The sequence below is a fragment of the Panicum virgatum genome, chromosome 6N (assembly GCF_016808335.1).
Source record: "Panicum virgatum strain AP13 chromosome 6N, P.virgatum_v5, whole genome shotgun sequence".
Taxonomy (NCBI): Eukaryota; Viridiplantae; Streptophyta; class Magnoliopsida; order Poales; family Poaceae; genus Panicum; species Panicum virgatum.
This window is the reverse complement of record NC_053150.1, coordinates 25761203-25780738: the sequence shown is the minus strand read 5'-3', so window position 1 is coordinate 25780738 and position 19536 is coordinate 25761203. Positions and strand designations below refer to the sequence as shown.

At 47.6% G+C, this 19536-nt stretch overlaps 2 non-coding genes across 2 annotated transcripts; both read left to right on the top strand.

The window, feature by feature from the left end:
- The first annotated feature begins 1417 nt into the window (after positions 1-1417).
- LOC120680320 lies at positions 1418-1524 on the top strand. The gene has a single exon (XR_005677591.1). It is a non-coding gene; the product is annotated as a small nucleolar RNA R71 (small nucleolar RNA).
- A 16595-nt stretch (positions 1525-18119) lies between these two features.
- On the top strand, positions 18120-18226 carry LOC120680372. The gene has a single exon (XR_005677639.1). It is a non-coding gene; the product is annotated as a small nucleolar RNA R71 (small nucleolar RNA).
- Positions 18227-19536: the final 1310 nt, after the last annotated feature.

The following is a 19536-nucleotide window of genomic DNA, read 5'->3' as shown; positions in this document are numbered from 1 at the left end:
AACATCCTACACGTGACTAGGCCTAATGAACATAACAGACAACTAAACCACAACCCAAAACAGAGGCCTAAGAACTAGCAAGAGCCGATTCCCGGAACAATCCCTATCAAGGCTAAGATAAAGCATCTATTACTCCACCGGATCATCCAATCCGTTTGTAAGGCCTAACCTAGCAGATATTACGCCAACTCTTAAGATAAGAGCAAACCATAACAGATCAGATCTACTAGACATAAAAGAAGCAGGGTGTTGCCTCTGTGCAACTAATTCTATGCGACAAGAACTAGCATGAGATTGAAACGTGACTACACAGAGACAACATGATATTCATAGATGATAAGCAACGAAGCACAACAGATCTACTAAAAGCCCTGATACCAACATGCTACGAACATCAAGATAACTAGTACTACTCGCCATCAAAACGCTTCAGTACGAGTAATACCAAGGTAAAAGCAAGAACAATACTGCCCTGGTCGCAAGGAGCGATCAGGGCAGCAATGCACTTACTTGGATGAAACCCTAGGATTAGGGGTGGCGATGCGCCGAGAGTTGTTGTTTGTGAGACGTGATGACGCCCACCTTTACGAATAACAAAGGATACATATAGTCGGAGACATGGGAAACAATCTAAACTAATCTTGTCCCGATCGGACTCTATCTCTAATCTTAAACTAAATCTAAGGATACATGGCCCATGTGGCCCAGATGCTCACGCAGGAGCCGATTTACAAGTCTTCTTAGTCTTCTGCTTTAAGCCCATCTTGCTTTCGGCCCATAAATTAATCCTGTTAATTTATGGCGATAACAAGTGGAGAAACCGTCCATCTTGGCATGGATGGTCTTCATGGATTTGTCGTTAGTGGTCAACTTCTTCTGAAGGGACTCATTGATCTTCGCTTGGCAATAGACAAGATCCCTCAAGATAGGCTGATTAGGATTGACAGAATTTGAATTCTTGTTACCTCCTTGATAATATGGGCGTGGTTGATTCCACTCCTAACCTCCTTGTGGACCAAACCTGTTTTAGTTGCCATTAAGGTACATAGCTTCTTCTTGGTTTTGGGCAGTTATCACCCGAATGTCCAACATTCCCGCAGACCTCGCATGTCATGCAAGCTTCCAAGGCTCGAAGTGTCTATATTTGAGCCTTGTCTTGGGAATAATCCTCAAACTTCGTGAGGAGGAGATCAATTTTCATAGCGAGCATGTTAGTCTCCTTGACGGAGTGCATGCCTCGCTACGTGGTTGGAGACGATCATCGCTCCAATCTTGGTTGGACACCATCTTCTCAATTAATGTTGTAGCTCGTTCAATGGTCAGCGAGAAGAAAGCTCCACCCGCAACGACATCCACACAATCACGGGACGATTGAGTCAACCCATTGTAGAAGTTCTAAAGAATGAGCCAATTGTCCATCCCATGGTGCGGACACGCAAGGATGTACTCTTGAAGTCTCTCCCAAGCTTCAGGAATTGACTCATTTGATGCCTGCTGAAAACTCGAAATTCTTCCACGAAGAGCATTGGTCTTGCCCGTCGGGAAAAACTTCGCGAGAAACGCCTTGGCACATTTGTCCCAGGTGTCCACAGCTATCTTGTTAGCATAGAACCACTACTTCGCTCTCCCTAGAAGAGAGAACGGGAATAGCCAAAGCCGGATCACATCCTGAGATACTCCATTGATAACAAAATTGCAGAGCTCCAAGAACTGCTGGAGATGAGCACTGGCATCCTCATTGTCCTTGCGACAGAAAGGGCTGGCCTGCACCATCGTAATAAGACCCATCTTGATCTCGAAATTCTCTCCTCCAGTGCTAACCTCATGTCCGATGGAGACCTAGTTAGCAGACGGAGCAGAGTAATCACAGAGTGTCTTCTGGGCCATAGCTTGAGAAGCTGATGGTGCTTGGATGACTAGTTTGGCTGCCGAGAGTGAGATTTGAGGAGGAACGACACGAGGATAAACCCTTCTCAAAGCCAAGTTTTAATATCAACAAGAGACATAAAACAAAGCCAAGTTAGCCTGTGTAACTTCAATCTATGGCTTCCCCGACAACGGCGCCAAAAATGCTTGTTGGCGCCTACCAACGCCACCACTGAGCAAGTAGCGATGACGCCTGCAGACGCCAAGGGGGTGGCAGGTATTTCATGAACCACGAATAAATCCTCAAGCGCATGGAATACAGCTATAGCATTTTACCCAGGAGTATATCGGGGTGTCATTTATATTTCCGCAGGGAAGGCGGCGAATGGAAGTACATAGGCTAGTTAATGAACTGATCTAGATTGGATATTCCATTGCATAAACAGGGGTAAGATAGAGAACATGGTAGGTGGTAGTGTGACACTGTAACACCCGGTTTATAAAAGGACATAAACCGAGCAATCATATACGTGCCAGGATCAAGTCACACGTATATACAACAGAATGAACAGTATATCACAGCACATATCACGAATAAGACATAATAAATCGAAATACGAATGTTATTTATTACATTAATGACAAATATGTCTGATACAACGGAAGCGAAGTACAAATACGAATAAAACTCTCCGAAGCTGAGCAGGGCGCCACAGGGACGTCGACTGGGAGACGAACGCCTAGAAGTCCTAGTAGTCCTGGTAGCGCTGAGCGAACTCCCTCGCGTTGGCAGGAACTGAGCAGCAGTAGCGTAACCAAGAGGAAAAAGTAGAGAAGAGGCAAGAGTGAGTACACAACCGTACTCAACAAGTATAACACAAACTATGAGGCTCTAAGGTTGGCTGACTCAACTGCATTAGCTTTTAAGTCCTGGCAAAATTTTATTACAGCTATTTACTATGAGTTGATGAATTACCATTAACCCAGTTACATAGTAACTAATCAGAATTAAATCAGAAACTACTGAGAACCAAACCGAAACCAAGCCACACGGGGAAACCTGCCTCGTCAAAGGAAGATAACCCCACTAATCAAAAGGAGGATCTCGGCCGCTCATAACCGTGAGCACGGCTAGTATACCAGTTTTACACTCTGCAGAGGTTGCACATCTTTACCCACAAGTCGTGAGCTACGCCAGTTGTTCATCACACTTCCTTAGGTGAGATGACTAGCAAACTCATTACGAGGCCTTTACAAAGAGTCTCGTTGGTAGGGAGTAACCGCGAGGGTGGATCGGCGACTATGGAGCAGGTCTAGTGGGCATCAAGACACGAAGCACAGACGAGGCCACTCAGCACGAGGGCCATAGAAGCTTACCGCCCCTGCCCCACAGGTAAGTTACTCCAAACCAAAAAGATCTAATTATTACGCCAAGTCTATCCCATTCTAGCCTTGTGGTAGCGCTGTTGTCCCAGGTTGTCGCTCTATGAACCGGTCCTTATGGAGAGTGGCCAACCAAGCACTAAGCACCGTGCTGGCCCCCTAAACCATGTTTCTACAAAAACCATCTTTTAACGAGACGTTAGCCACTCATCACAACATAGAGGGCCACTCTCAGAATTAAGTTCAAGTAAACCATTAATCAAATTAATTTAAAAAGGACCAGGCTGTGTTATAGCGCAGCAACCTAGCACAACTAACCAAAATGCAACCCAAAGGTATATATAAAGGATATAAAGTGGCTAGGAAATCCTTATAGGCATACAGTATTAAAATGCAGTATGAAATTGTATTTAAAGATGATAGGTTGTTCATGTTACACTTGCCTTCCTCGTACTGCTCCTGCTACTGCTCAAAGTGCTCAGAAGACGGCTGCTCCTGGTACTGGTACTGGGGCTCCTCAGATGGATCAACGTCTACTCACGAACACATGGCCAAAACAATGCACAAAAATAAGCATACAAGCAAACACTAACAAAAGCTAAGAAACAGTACATCAATACATAAAAACAGCAAGAAAAACTAAGGCTAAACTGTTCTACGTATTACAACGATCGCGTGGATATAAAGAACGCCTAAAACGGAGCTAAAACGCATAATCTTGGCTAAAAACAAGGTTCAGGGACCTATCTGCGAGAAAAACTAAGTTCCAGGGGGTTTTCTATCAAAACCGAGGACTAAAACATAATTAACCATTAAATCTAAGGGCTAACGTGCAAAACCTACGGCCCTGGACGGCGGGTTTGATTTCTGGAAAGCTCAGGGGGCTAGGTGTTGAAAACGGGACTAAACTGTAATTATTTTTTCAAAGGCTATGGACCGCGGGTTGATTACCAAAAAGCGCGGGGGCTCATAAGCAAAAAGGCCAGCGAACCGTTATCTTTGATTTCCAGCCGTCGGATCTGAATCGCGAGGCTCACAACAGACCGGATCGGGATCTCATCTAGGGCGTCGGTTTCGGATCGGATGGACGGAGGGGGTTTGGCGCGCGGGCGGCGGCGGGACACCGCCGGCGACGAATTCCGCGGTGGGGGATCGCCGGAGAAAGCGAAACCGGGGCTACGGTGCTCGGTTTGGACTGCGGTTTGGCCGTGGAGGTTCACCAGGGAACGCGTAATCCACTGGGGCGGCTAGCTGGGTTCGGGGGGGTTTTGCGGGGTTCGCCATGGCGCCGGGCGGCGCTAGCTCGCCGGCGAGCGGCGTTCCGGTGCTTCCAGGGGCTATGGACTACCACGCCTAGCGCCAAAAGAACCGGGGAAGGCTGCAGGTGCTCACCAGTCTTGGATTTGGTCGGAGTTGTCGCGCAGGGTGCTCGGCGGCGACGTCCGGCGGCGAGGATGGCGCGGAGCTCGGGGAGGTGGCGCTGCAGGGCGTGCTCCGGCTCCTGGAACTCGTGATCCGGTCCGCACGGGTCCTGTGAGGGTGGTCCAGGGGTCAAATCGGACGAAGGTCCATCGGCGGCGAGAAATCGTGCGGGCGGCGCGTCTTACCGGAGATGGCTTCGGGTCTAAATCCGGCCGCTGCACTGGCTGAGATCGCGAGCAGGGACCTCGAGGAGTTTCCTGGCGTCGGGGCGAAGCTCGGGCGCAGCTCCGGTGGGGCTTGGGCGCGGCGGAGCGGCGGGGCCGCGGCGGCGTAGTTCCTCTGCGTTGCGGAGCGAGGTGGTGGCGGCGCGGCTAGGGTTAGGGGTGGCGGCGCAGATGTGAGGAGATGCAGGGAGGCGCAGGGTGCTATTTGTAGGGAGGCTTGGTGATCCTAGGCGTGCGCGTCGGGGTAGAAAGACGGCGAGATCGCGACGGAGATTTCGGGCGCGGCGGTTGCGCGGGCGGGGAAGGAGGAACTGACAGGGTGGGACCGGCCTGTCGGTGACGGGTACGCGCGAGCGGTGCTGGCTGAGCGCGAGCGTCGCGCGGAGCGGGCCGAGCGAGAGGCAGAGAGCGGAAGAGTGGGCCGGTGCGCTAGGCGGGCCGGGCTGAGCGGGGAAGAGGGAGTGGGCCGCGCGGGGGATAGCGCTGGGCTGAGGGGGAGAGCTAGCTGGGCCGGGCTGGGCCGGCCGGGTTGGGTTGTTTTGGGTTTGGGTCCTATTTCCATTTCTATTTCTTTTTCTTTTGCAAACTCACACAAACTAGTTTGAATTCAAACAAATTCGAATTCAACCCACACTCAAATAATTGAAATTATGCACCAGCATATGACAGGCACTTATCCCAACTAGTACCGTACTGAATGGCACAAGCTCTCAGCATATCCTCCAACACTTTGTTGGTTCTCTCTGTCTGCCCATCTGTCTGAGGGTGATAAGCCGTACTGAAACGCAGCTTCGTATCCAACGAATCATGGAGCTGCTCCCAGAACTGAGAAGTGAACTGAGACCCTCTGTCAGATATGATCCTCTTGGGCACACCGTGTAAGCAGACAATCCGAGAGATGTACAACTCTGCAAGTCTAGCACCGGAGTAAGTAGTGTTCACTGGAATGAAGTGAGCAACCTTCGTCAGACGATCCACTACTACCCATATAGAGTTGTACCCTTTCTGAGTACGAGGCAATCCAACAATGAAGTCCATAGTGATTTCCTCCCATTTCCACTCTGGAATCTTCAAAGGCTGTAACAGACTTGCTGGCCTCTGATGCTTAGCCTTGACACGCTGACAGGTGTCACAAATAGCCACGTACTCTGCCACTGAACGCTTCATCCCATACCACCAGAAACGTTCCTTCAGATCATAGTACATCTTCGTGCTGCCCGGATGAATAGAGTAAGCTGTATCATGGGCTTCACTCAGAATCAACTTCCGGAGATCCTTCACATCTGGCACACAGATCCGGTTCTTGTACCACAAGGTACCCTGATCATCCTGTCTGAAATGTGGAGCCTTGCCCTTCTTGAGCAACTCACGGATCTCCTGCAGCTTCTCATCATCTTTCTTATGCTGCCTGATCTCTGCCTCTAGAGTCGGTACTGCCTCGAATGCTGCACTGGAAGTATGATGCAAGAAGCCCAGACTCAACTGCTCGAACACCTCGCATAACTCTGGAGGCATCTGGAAAGCCACGGCCATGTTGACATAACTTCTTCTGCTTAGAGCATCTGCTACAACATTGGCCTTGCCCGGATGATAGTGAATCTCCAGGTCATAATCCTTGACCAACTCTAACCATCTTCTCTGCCGCATGTTCAGCTCATTCTGCGTGAAAATGTACTTGAGGCTCTTGTGATCAGTGTAGATATCACAACGCTGCCCATACAAGTAGTGCCTCCAAATCTTCAGATCATGCACGACTGCGGCTAACTCAAGATCATGAGTGGGATAGTTCAGCTCATGCCGACGTAACTGCCGTGAAGCATAAGCAATCACTCTGCCCTCCTGCGTCAGAACACACCCAAGACCATCCTTCGAAGCATCACAATACGCCGTGAACCTCTTCGTCTAGTCTGGCAGAGTCAGGACTGGCGCCGTAGTCAACCTTTTCTTCAGCTCATCAAAGGCCCTCTGACGCTCATCAGTCCACACGAAAGCCACATTTTTATCCAGCAAAGAAGACAAAGGCTTCGCGATCTTGGAGAAATTCTCAATGAACCTCCGATAATATCCAGCTAAGCCCAAGAATGATCTGACTTCCTTTACTGTCTGCGGTGTCTCCCACTCTAGCACCTCCTTCACCTTTCTCGGATCAACAGCAATGCCCCCCTAAGAGATAACATGACCGAGGAATGGAACCTCGTCAATCCAGAACTCGCACTTGCTGAACTTGGCATACAACTGATGCTCTCTCAATCTCTGTAATACGAGTCTCAAATGCTCCTCATGCTCTTCTTCTGTCTTGGAGAAGATCATAATATCATCAATGAAGATCACCACGAAGACATCCAGATAATCCATGAAGACCATGTTCATCAGATGCATGAAGAAAGCCGGGGCATTAGTCAAGCCGAAGGACATGACCGTATACTCATATAGCCCGTACTTGCAGGTGAATGCCGTCTTCGGAATATCCCCAGGACGGATCCTCAGCTGAAAATAACCCGAACGAAGATCAATCTTCGAGAATATACGAGCACCTCAAAACAAATCAAAGAGATCCTCAATACGGGGCAATGGATGCTTGTTCTTGATAGTGACTGCATTCAGCTCCCGATAATCCACACACATCCTCTTCGAGCCATCCTTCTTATCTACTAGCAATAATGGAAAAGCCCAAGGAGAGAAGCTGCGACGGATATAGCCCTTGGCTAGCAACTCATCAATAGTTTCCTTGACTTCTTCATGCTCTATAGGTGCCATACGGTAGGGCCGCTTTGCAATAGGAGCTGTGCCAGGCAAGAGATCAATACAAAACTCAATGGCGCGTTTAGGCGGCATACCTGGCAGATCATCCGGAAAGACATCCGGGAATTCAGACACCACGCGAATACCATCCGTGGGTCTAGCCTCCATCTGATGAAGAAATCCAGAAGTCTCTGAAGCACTGACTGTCACCTCTTGGCCATCAGATGCTGACAAGTGAACTGTCCGCTGAGCACAATCAATACGGACTCCCCATCTGGTAAGTGTCTCCATGCCCAAAATCACATCTATCCCCGAGGAGTCAATAACTATCAAGCCAGTGCGGAATTCTACCCCCTTTATGACAATACTAACTCTGGAGCATATAGAACATGTACGTATCTGACCCCCAGGTGAGGTAACTACCATAGCTGTCCTCATACAAGAAACCGGTATACGATACTGCTCGGCAAATGACTTGGAGATGAAAGAATGAGTAGCACCGGTATCGAAAAGCACTGTAGCGGGGTGAGAGTTGACCATGAACGTACCAATAACCACGTTAGGAGCCTCGGCCGCTGACTCGGCCGTCACGTGGTTCACCCGACCCTGTGCTGGTGCCCTGGGCTGAGCTGGGCGCCCCTGCTGTCCCGCCTACGCCTTCCGGGGGCAAGTGTTGGCGTAGTGCCCCGGCTGGCCGCAGTGATAGCAGACGCGTGCAAGTGTCGAAGCCTGCTGTCCGGTAGGAGCTGCCGGACGTGGAGCCTGCGGTGCTGGCGGAGCTGGTGGAGCACGAGCCGGAGGTGCCGGTAACCTCGGGCCCTGACCTGCCTGCTGCTGCTGTCGAGGCGGGTACTGCGGCGGTGGCCTCTGCTGGTACTGCTGAGGAGGCCGGTACTGAGGCTGCTGGTACTGCTGGGGCGGCTGGAGGCAAGGACGAGTGTTGCTGCCGGAAGCAACGGGGACAATCTTCCTCTTCTTGTCCTCCATCTCCAGGTGCTTGCACTCAGTGTTGAGCGCGCTGTCAACCAGATGGTTGAAGTCATCAAAGCGGAGGTTGAGCAGCACGTACTGGAGGTAGTCCTCAAGGCCCTCCATGAAGTGCTCCTGCTTCTTGCGGTCATCCGCAACATCGGCAAGGGCGTAGCGAGCAAGCTACAGAAAGCGATCACGATACTCCGTGACCGACATAGTCCCCTGAAGTGACAAAGACAGATAGATATCGAAAGATTAACTCAAGATTCATAAGGATAGAACAAGGGGCATTAGCTCAAAAGAAACCGCGAAATGATTATATCTAAGATTACCTGCTTCAGTGCAAGGAACTCCTTCTGCTTCATCTTCATAACGCCCGCGGGGACGTTGTGGCTGCGGAACCGCTCCCGGAACTGGAGCCAAGTGAGAGCCTCGCAGTCCTGAACTGGGTGGGACTCCCACCAGTCCAAAGCTGCCCCTCGCAGCTATCCTGCTCCGTACAAGACGCGCTCATGATCATCGCACTGGGCGATGTCCAGCTGGCGCTCCACTGCACGGAGCCAGTCGTCAGCCTGAAGAGGGTCGGACGTGTGAGAAAACGTCGGCAGGTGACCCCTCAGAAACTCAGCACGCCTGTTGCGAGGCTACGGCGGTGGAGGGGACGGAGGCTGAGTGTGAGCATGCTGAAGAGCCTGAACAGTGTTGTTCAGGGTGGCCATCATCTGCATCTGGAGCTGGAAGTACTGCTCCGGAGTCAAAGGCGGCGGCATCGGGATCCCGGTCCCCTGGGTGTTCTGACCCTGGTTGTTCTGCCCCTGCTGGTCAGAACCACGCCTGGTGTTCACCATCTGATTTTGGACAAAAGATTTCACGAGTAAGGATATTGCAGGAATAAATTCAGATGGATATGTTAACTCTTTGCGGAAAAAGACTCAGCCATGATAAAGTAGACAGGATAGAGTGGACTGTTTTACCCCCAACAATCTAACTCATTTTATTAATTAGTTAACTTTACCATGAGAGTAATTTTCTCTAAACAAATTTTAAGCTACTAAGCTATGCAATCATTCAAAAATCCAAAACAAACATGTAGCATAATAACAAGCAGACAATTTTCACGACTTAGCCGAGTTTAACATACGACTCGACTAACACAACGCGTCGCAGAACATACTACCGTATTATTATAAAAGGGTCACCTAGCTTTCTCATGGTGGTCAGATGACTGATTCGGGCCAAAATCTACGGAAACTATTCTTCAGAGAGAGAAATCAAGGCAAGATGGGTAAAAGTCATAGAAGTCAAGGGGTGCAATAGTAAAATAGTTTCAGCAGACAAGGATTGGAGAGAAGAAGTCCTAAAACTCGACCAGTTCTATCTAGGCTTCGTCCTACAGTCGATACGGCTTTGAGGCAAGGCGGCGGCTAGGGTTGGCGCGGCGGATTGTGGGTGGATGGGGGTGCAGGGGAGCCGTGGGGGCCAATTAAAGGCCGGCGGGGATCCTGGGGAGGCGTGCCCAGGGGATGGTTGCATGCGGGATCAGCGGCGGTCATTGCGCGAGCGCGTCGCGGGGAAAGCGGATCACAGCACGGTCGTTGCTCGATCCCGGGGTTCGGGTGGGCAAGGTTCTGGAGGAGGGGCTCCGGTGAGGCTGGCTAACTGGCCCTGCGGGATCCGGGAGGCCCACGGAGCAGCGAGGAAGCGGGCGGAGCAGAGGAACTCGGGCGCGAGGTGGAAGAAGGAAGGTGGAGGAAGGGGCGCTGACGGGTGGGGCCGCTCGGTCAGTGGCGGAGCAGGCGAACGCGGTGCGGGCGAGCAGCGCCGACAGATGGGCCCGGGGGCGCAGGGAGAAAGGAAGGGGCGACGCGCGCTGCGGAGCATGGCGTGCAAGGCTGGGCTCAGGGGAGGGAACGGGCCCGCGCTGGGCTGGTGTGGGCCGTTGGGCCGCGGTGTGCTGGGTTGAGGCTGTGGGGTTTTTGGGCTGGGCTAGCGCTAGGGTTTGGGCTCCTTTTCTATTTCTTCTTCTCTTCTATTTCTAATTCAAACCAACTATTTGAATTCAAACAAAACTTTGAATTCCACAACCTTATGCACACAAGCAAAATAAATGCTCCAGCATGAATGCAACAACAAAATTATCCCTATGATAAATTTTAACTACCTAAGGAACAAAATTTGAGATTAAATGCAAGTCTAACACAATAAACCTTAGAAAATTAAATAAAGCCAATTAAATTTATTATAAAATGCTGGAATTTAAATTAGGGTGTTACACCAACTGTTGGGGATTGGGCTTGTCTGGGCCTCCTTTTGTCCAAAAGATGTGACATGGCTTGTCTTAGCTGGGTTTGGCTTGGTTCTTGGACTAGACTTGGTCCATTTGAGCCTGAATCTGTGCTCTGATTTTATCTATGATTTCCTGTCGGGACAAAGTGTGCTTGCAACCTGCATATTAGCTCAAAAACACATCTTGCATATTTCTAGAGGTAAAGTGTGATTTAGGGATTTATTTGAATAAATATGCATGTAAGGAATGCAAACTTTCTTGATTTTCTATCAAGTTGACGCCTAGAAATGGTCGTCAGTGAGTGTCAACAGTAAGCTCAACATCTTGTGTCTAGAAGATATACCTTACTAATTCCTCATCCCAAATTCCTCGCTTTTGATCAATAAGTTCATCGACCCGCACTAGGAGATTGTTCCTTGGAGGAGTTATCGGTCTCCTGGTCCACTCTCGAGGTAGCCAGGGATCCTCCCATATCCTGCTTCTACTCCCATCTCCAACACGCCATATAATTCCTCTTTTCAACACTTCCAAACCTTTTAGGATACTCCTCCATGTGTATGACATATTGTTACATGTGGTCGCTGATAGAATATCACCATTCGGGAAATATTTGGCTCCCAAAATATGGGAAAACAATGAGTTTGGGTCCTACACAAACCTCCAACCTTGTTTGCGCAGCATCGCCAAGTTGAAAGCGTGTATGTTGTTTACATTTCTTAGCGCAATGACTAGAAACGGGCGTGTCCCTAGCAATGGCGCCAGAAATGCCGTGTTGGTATGTCTAAATGTTTATAAAAAGATCCGCGAGGTTGTGTAAATAAATTTACTAGTTACATAACCATGACTTTATGAAATAAGGTGCAGACTACTAATTATGCAGGGGTAAGTGATAAATAAGGATAATCAGGGGCAATGTGACACACAGAACAGCCAACTCCCATGAATAAAGAATAAGCAAGCACACCTAAGGTTAGTGGGAGTGTAGGCACAGATCCTAGTATACTATTCATGTTAGCAAATAAGTTATGTCAGCCACATGCTTAGAGCTGCAGGTGCCGTGAAATTAGGGACATCGGGGAGAATGACCCGCGCTGGAGAACATCCAGTCCCATTTCATCTTTGCATGAACTCCTACACGATACCCGAACGTCGGGGAGTACGCTAACCGAGAAGCAGCTTCCCAGTGGACCGACAGGGCTGTCACCACCTGCGGTCTACCCCAGTCAAACAGTGGAGCACCATCATATCCGAGGGATCCCACATACCCGGGCACCATGCCCGCATATGAGTTCACTACCTTAGCACCCCCGAGTCCCCCACCCTTCGGATGGACAGGTAAGATGCTAAGGTAAGCCCGGAAGCACAACGAACCGATATCCTTACCCAGATCATCTGGTCTAAGCAAGCAACTAGTATAACTTGATAAAGCATAGATCAAGGCTAAGCATGATAAGAACATAGCAAGATAACCAAGAACGAACTCAGAATGAATAGCATAACGAGAGTCAGAATACAAAGCCATACCATAGGCCAAGGATTGCTCGCTGACCCCGAGGACAACTGGATTCGCTAAGCAGATGAAGTACTAGCCTAGCTCCACTATCCTAAGGAGTACAAGCCACAAGAGAGTGTGAGAGAGAGGCCTTCAAGTGGTGTGTGTGGTGAGTGGTATGAGAGGCCCCTTATATAGCTTGTGGAGGTCGGTTCCCGCCATCTTCATACATGGAAACATGCCAAACTACCATCAGGAGGATCAGAACCGCCTTCCCGCCAAAATGCATTTGGACGGGCTTCAGGGGGGGTTCGGCCTCTACCCACCATCCTTCTCTGGTACACTTCCTAGTGGGCCCTGGTGTTGGTACATGGGTGCCGGGGCTTCGTTAGTCGGTTTGGTCTGTCAGGTGGGCCTCTTTTGCATGTGTTACGTAGGACGCGATCTTCTGCCACTTTGTCTGCGTATTCTTCGTGTTTTCTTCTTATTCCGGACTTGTGCTCCTAAAAACATAAATCTTCGAAAACAACTGTGGAGCTAGGTTAGTGATACAAATATGCGAGTAAGAGGTATGGTTTTTCTTCTTTTATGAGCATAGTTGACGGTCATATTTCACACTTAACGATCGTCAACACACCCCCAAGCTAGCCTTTTGCTCGTCCCGAGCAAAACAAGGCGCTCGTTGTTGATCAGGAGTTGCTACGATGTTGAATTTCCAACTTATACTTAGGCACAAGCAAATGCTTCTTACCTTGATTTTGAATAAGTTGACCTTTGTTTTTACTCTTACCTTACTTCTGTGGAGCTTATAGCTTCACCTCAACTTTGGCGGTTGAGAGTCAGAAAGGTATCATAGAGTGCTCATATTTATTTCTCCTTAGTTCAACCGTCAATCCGGAGGTTTTGTAAGTTTTTTTAAAGAAAATTATAAAGTTCCTCGGATGATCTCTCGGATCGCTCACTTTGTATGATTCCTTACCAAGGCTTTTATTGTGCCTTTCTTCCTCAACCTATCTCTAATGGCTATTTTTTGTGGAGCTATAGGTATGGAGGATTTGAAGGCATACCTGCTTCTCATGTTTTGTTAAGTCAAAGACCAGATCCAAAGGAGAAACAAGTCATAAACCTTGATCAAGATGTGCAAGTGTGTGGATATTTTTGGTGGATGGTGTATGAACTCCTTTGTATGCACCATCTCTCTTTTTCTTTCTTTTTGGATAAGGGGCTATCTCTTCTTTTTTTCTCTTTTTTAACATGCCTAAGTATGTGGCATACCTTCTTTGGGTATGCATCTTTTTATTTTTCTTTTTGCATAGCCCCATATCCTTGATATGTTTTCGAGAGAGAGGTGTCATATATGGACTTGAAGTTTTATTTTGAGGATGGATGGATGTTTGCTTACTTCTAGTGTAGAAGTATAGAATGTGGTGGAAATGTGTACGTGATCTTGATCATGGGAGTATGAAATGAATCTCACTAAGGGTCACAATAATTTGACAAAGCTCAATGAGATAGCAAGTTGCATATGTGGAAGGTTTTGCAATCAAAACAACATATGGCTTTGGATAGGAATTTCATATCATCGAGAAACTTTATATTTTTGTGTTTTCAAAATTAAATACTCCGGATATCAAGCATCACGTAAGAGAAGATCATAGCAACTCTACTTAACTATATCATAGCTCACAACAACTTAGATTTGGATCATGCTTTTTGCTACCCACAAGTTTCAAGTTTAAGGTTTGAACTTTTAAGCCAACGAACCCAAAACTAGATTGAGCATAAAGTTGCAACTAAGCATATGAAGGAACATAACAGAGCAAGTATTCATCATCTCAACAAGGAAAACTCACACCATGCTTACTACACATATTAAAGAAATATTTTTGGTGTTTTCTAAGTTTTGCAAAAAAAATTTTGTTTTTAGTTATGTAAATTTTTATGGATTTTTTTTATTTTGCAAATTTTTATGGTTTTCATGCAGGGTTATGAAAGCAGTAAAGATAAATGATACAAGTTACCTCTCGTGGGGGTCCTCCCCCAAGCTAGCTTCAGGCTCACTATGGCTGATCGGGGTTGAAACCTGTCTAGCAGCAGTAAGTCCTCCACTCCTCATGTCGCCGCAACTGCAACTGCTCCATGTCGTGGAGTCTCTCGCTAGTGTGACGCTAGCATGCTTGGGATGTATCGATGTGTTGGTGCAGCATCTCTTGTATGTTGTCGCTCTGCACCCGCAGCTCACCTAGCTGCTGGGTGATGGCACCGAAACCTCGGGATGAGGCTGTCCATCTGATGAGGTTTGGGGCTCCACTGGAGCTGGAACTGGTGGACCGGCGGCCTGGTGCCTGCCGTGCCCACTCCTCAGTGCCAGCACTGTGCCATGATGCACCACCGGCCTCGTGCTGATGTGAGTGTTGTGGCTGCGGAGGCGGTGGTGTCGGTTCTGCTTCCCTTCTGGTCCTGCTTCTTGTCATCCTGCCAGGTAAACCAGAAGATCTATGCCTACGAGCTCCTTCTCGTGGAACGAGAGGGATGGTTAGCGAATGGCAATTATACAAATGGAACTCTGCATTTGGCAGCGGAATCTCATTTGTAAAGCCCAAGTAAAAGAAGATCAAAGAGTCATTCGGGCCTTTCTTGAGTGTGTGACCTTGGATCAAATAAGCCTCGTCGATATACTCATAGTCGCCCTCAATGAAAGGAATAAAATTCCCCTCTAAGGCACCGATACGTGTAGCGATGCGAGTAATCAAAGAAGTACACTCAATAGGACCCATCATCTTGAAATTTAAAAGCCATTGTTTAACCAAAGCTTGCGCGGGGGAGATTTTGATCTTGTTGACCATGGCATATAGAATGAGCAACTCGTCGTTGCGCACGGGTCGGACATCATCTCTTGGAAAGAGAGTGATGGTTAACCATCTGTGCATCAACTGAAGAGTTGGGTTATGAATATCGTTGCACCGAGGTGCAAACTTGCCATGGACAACTTGACCCGAAATCTGGCCCCAAAATTCATAACGATTAAAACCGCGGCAAGCTCGCTCAAGAGAAATTGGCCAGCGTTTGTTGAAATCCAGGTGGCCAGCAAAAGTTTTCCAAGAAAGCAAATACTCTTTCCCGAAAAGTCAAAAATAAACCATGTTTTCCACCTCCCGAAGAGTGCAAAGAAATTGGATGGTGAGGAGTCCAGAACCATACTCCTCAACGGGGACGAAGTTATCCCATCCAATTGTATGCCAAACGTTAGAGAAGTCTTCATACACACCTGTTTTGATGAGGAGGTCTAGATCGAATGCTCGGGTGTGGACGAAGCTTCGGTTCTTGAGGATGGCGCAACCTTGGCGTTTACGATCATCTCGCAAGTCGAGGTAGGGCGCATCTCTTGCGTCAATCTCTATGGCCTCGGCTTATGGTTCGGCTTGCATCTCTTCATATTGTTCTTCTTCCTCATAGTCTATCGTGCTTGGTGTAGGCGTAGGTTCGGGTGTGTATGAGCTTGAACCACCCCGAGAATGGGAAGAACTTCCACCCGTCATCTTCTTGAATGCGCCGGAGACATTTCGCCCTAAGACTTCCATGATGGAAAAAAACACATGCAACTCGAAACGGGTTACGTTAGTGAAACCGAAATGAATGTTCTTACCCGCGAGTTGCTCCTTTTTTCTTGCAGCAAAGAAATGAGAGAGAGAGGCTTCTTGAAATCAAATTTGAGCAAAAATCCAATGAAAACCTGAGAGCAAAGTTTAAGAGAGTTTGAGAGGGAGTGAGTGAATGAGAGTTGAGTGTGAGAGCTCAACACCCACCTCTCGGCCTCTATTTAAAGAGCAGCAGCCGGGGCACAACGGCTAGAAGATGGCCACAACGGCTAGTAGCCAGTGGAAAAAGCTGACAGGGAAATGCTGACAGGTGGGGTCGGCCGACCCTAGGGTTCGGCCGGCCCCCCCGTGGGGCCCCTGGCTGACATCCAGGGCCCAAGTGTTCCCCAACGGCTCTATGTTTTGAAAACTTGGGTGCCCGGCCAAACTTTGTCTCGAAAGATGTTCAATATTATTTTTCAAAGGATTTTCACGTTTGGAAATATTTTTGGATTTTTGTGAAAAACAAAAAAAGTGCTAGAAAATTTTCTAGCATTCATGAGTGTTTGAAAACTTAAATATGTAGTGGGAAAATTGAAAAAGTCAAGAAAAGCAAAATGGTGGAAAATAAATATGAGATACGTACCAATTTACCTTCGGTAAGGGCTCGTCGTTTTGAGTCTGACGAGCGGGACCTTTCTCCTGCTTTGATTACCATTGTTTGGCTCGTCCTAGAGAATTTGACGAGGATGAACTTGCGACCTCGCGCCACATCTTTTTGGCACGTCTTCTCTTTGATTGTGTGGTCGTAGGTCTTGGTAATTGGGATTCTGGTCCATCCCAAAGTGCCTGCCCTTCGTCATCCTACTGGTTCAGGATGCACTGCTCTTCCCTGTTCTTGAATCTAAAGAACATGTCCTCCTTTCTGACGCGAAAGTGGATTTCTCCTCTTCCCACATCGATCCTTGTTCTGGCGGCTCTCAGGAATGGTCGCCCAAGAATGAGCTCAATTCCGAGGTCGCCTTCTATATCCATAACCAAGAAAAGTCTGCAAGGACGAAGGAGTCTCGCACGCGGACCAAGACGTTCTTGGCTATCCCTTCGGGATACCAAATTGTAGGGTCTGCGAGCTGCACACACATATATGTTGGGGAGAGAGTAGGGTATAAGAGTTTCTCGTATATTACCATGGGCATAATGTTGACACTGACCCCCACGTCGCAGAGCGCGTGCTCATAGTATTGATCGAAGATTGAGCAGCTGATCATGGGGATCCCTGGATCTTCTTGAATTGCTGCTACCAGGCCATCCCAAGTGTCATTCTTCGGGGGATTGTACTTGCCTGCATGGTTAGTGCGGAAGTCTGCCGGGGAGGGTTGCCCCACCTGATAGACACCATATTTGCAGCTTCAACGGGAGATTCGGGTTGCCCCGGAATCTTCCCGGACTCACAAACAGGAACAGTAGCAGCGATTTGTGTAGGTTATGTTTCTATCATTTTGTTGAAACTTAGTTGATTTGTGAGAGCAGAAGAAAGAGTTTCAACCTTAGCATTTATACTTTCCAAGATTTTATCGTTGGCAGCAAGCTTTTTATTTAAAGATTTGTTTATTTTAGCTCGGCTAAAAACTAGATCTCTCGAGGAGGGTTGGTTGGAATTAAAATTCGAATTGAAATTTGAGTTGAAATTGTTACCTCCTCCTTGGAACGGTGGGCGTGCTTGACCCCACCCCTGGCCTCCTTGTGGACAGAACCCGGTGTTGTTATTGTTGATGTAGGTTGCGTCTTCATGGGTCTCGGGGCAATCATTCCCCGAGTGTCCACCGTCACCACAAACCTTGCACATTGAGTACGAGTTCATGGCATGAACGGGAACGAGCATCTGTTGCCGGTTCCCTTCATCAATTTTCTTCAGTAGGAGGTCCAGCTTGGCGGTGAGCATATCCGTCTCCTTGACGGTATGCATTCCGCCCTTTGTTCTGGGCTGGGAACACTCCTTGTTACAGCCCTGACTGGAGACTATCTTTTCAATTAAGGCCGTGGCCTTGGCAATTGTCAGGTCCAGATAGGCTCCTCCAGTAGCGGCATCGAGATGGGCTCCGAATGTTGTCATTAGCCCATTATAGAAGCTTTGAAGCACGAGCCACTCATCCATCACGTGATGAGGACAGTCGAGTATATATTCTTGGAGTCTCTCCCATGCTTCTGGGATGGATTCCATCTCTGTCTGCTGGAAACTTGAAATTCTTCCACGCAAGGCATTTGTTTTGCCTAACGGGAAGAATTTGGCGAGGAACGCCTTGGAACATTTGTCCCATGTGCTGACGGCTTCCTTGTTCTAATAAAACCACGGTTCGCCTTCCCCAAGAGGGAGAAAGGAAACAGGCGGAGCCTGATGGCGTCAGCCATAACGCCCCGTATGGTCACGGTCTTGCATAACTCCAGAAAGTTCTGAAGATGGGCGTTGGCGTCCTCATTTGGCTTGCCACAGAATGGGCTAGCCTGCATCATGTTAATGAGGCTGGACTTAGATTTACTCCTTTTAAGGTGACTTAGATCTTGTATTTGGGTAAGTCACCGACGTGGACCGTTGGATCCCGTCGAGGATCGATCTGTGTCTCTTGTTTTGTTTTTGTTTTGTTTTAGTATTACTAGGGAAGATGTACGTGTTAATTTTTCTTCCATGAAGCAATGATGTTATTTATTTTCTTTCCACAAATAATACACACCTTTCTTTTCCTTCCATAAAACAATGGTGTCAATTAATATCCTTCCAAAACCATCAATCAACGATGCCATTTATTTTTCTTCTAAAAATAATACACATCTTTCTTTTTCTTCCATAAATAATGATGTCAATTATTATCCTTTCAAAATAAAAAATGATGTGAATTATGGGTTAATGTATGTGCGAAGGAAAGTATATGTATACTAAAGGAAAGTAATACGTTAATACACTTCTTTCTTTTCCTTCCATAAACAATGATACCAATTATTATCCTTCCAAAAGAAAAAATGATGTGAATTATGGGTCAATGAATATGCAAAGAAAAGTATGTTTGTGCTAAATAAAGTAATATGTGGGTACAAGAGGTGGGTATAGGAAATTGTTGGTGTAAAAAGTAATAGCATTTTGGTGGAAAACATTGACGAAATCAATCCCCCCCTCCCTTTCGTCAAACCTTTTGGCCTCACAAGTGCGGCCCCCGTGAGGGGTACAGTGGGCCTAATCTTGGTGAGAATTGTTCTCAATTGTTTCAACTTTTATAGTATAGATAGATTTTTGTTTTATTTTGTTTTTTATCTTGTTTTTGTGTCTAGTGTTACAAGTGACTTACGGAAATGCAATATCTAAATCACCTGATGAGGAGACAAATCCCTAAAAATTAGAGTCCTAAAATACTGATTTTAGGACCTGGCCAAAAATTATTGGGAGGAAAAATAGCTCATTCTCCAATAGTTTCCAAAAATTAGTTCCCAAAAAAGTTTAATTGCTGCCACATCATCCATATGCGGGTCCATCGTTTTATCTTATTCTCATGACTAGTGCATGCGGGTCCATATGCGGGT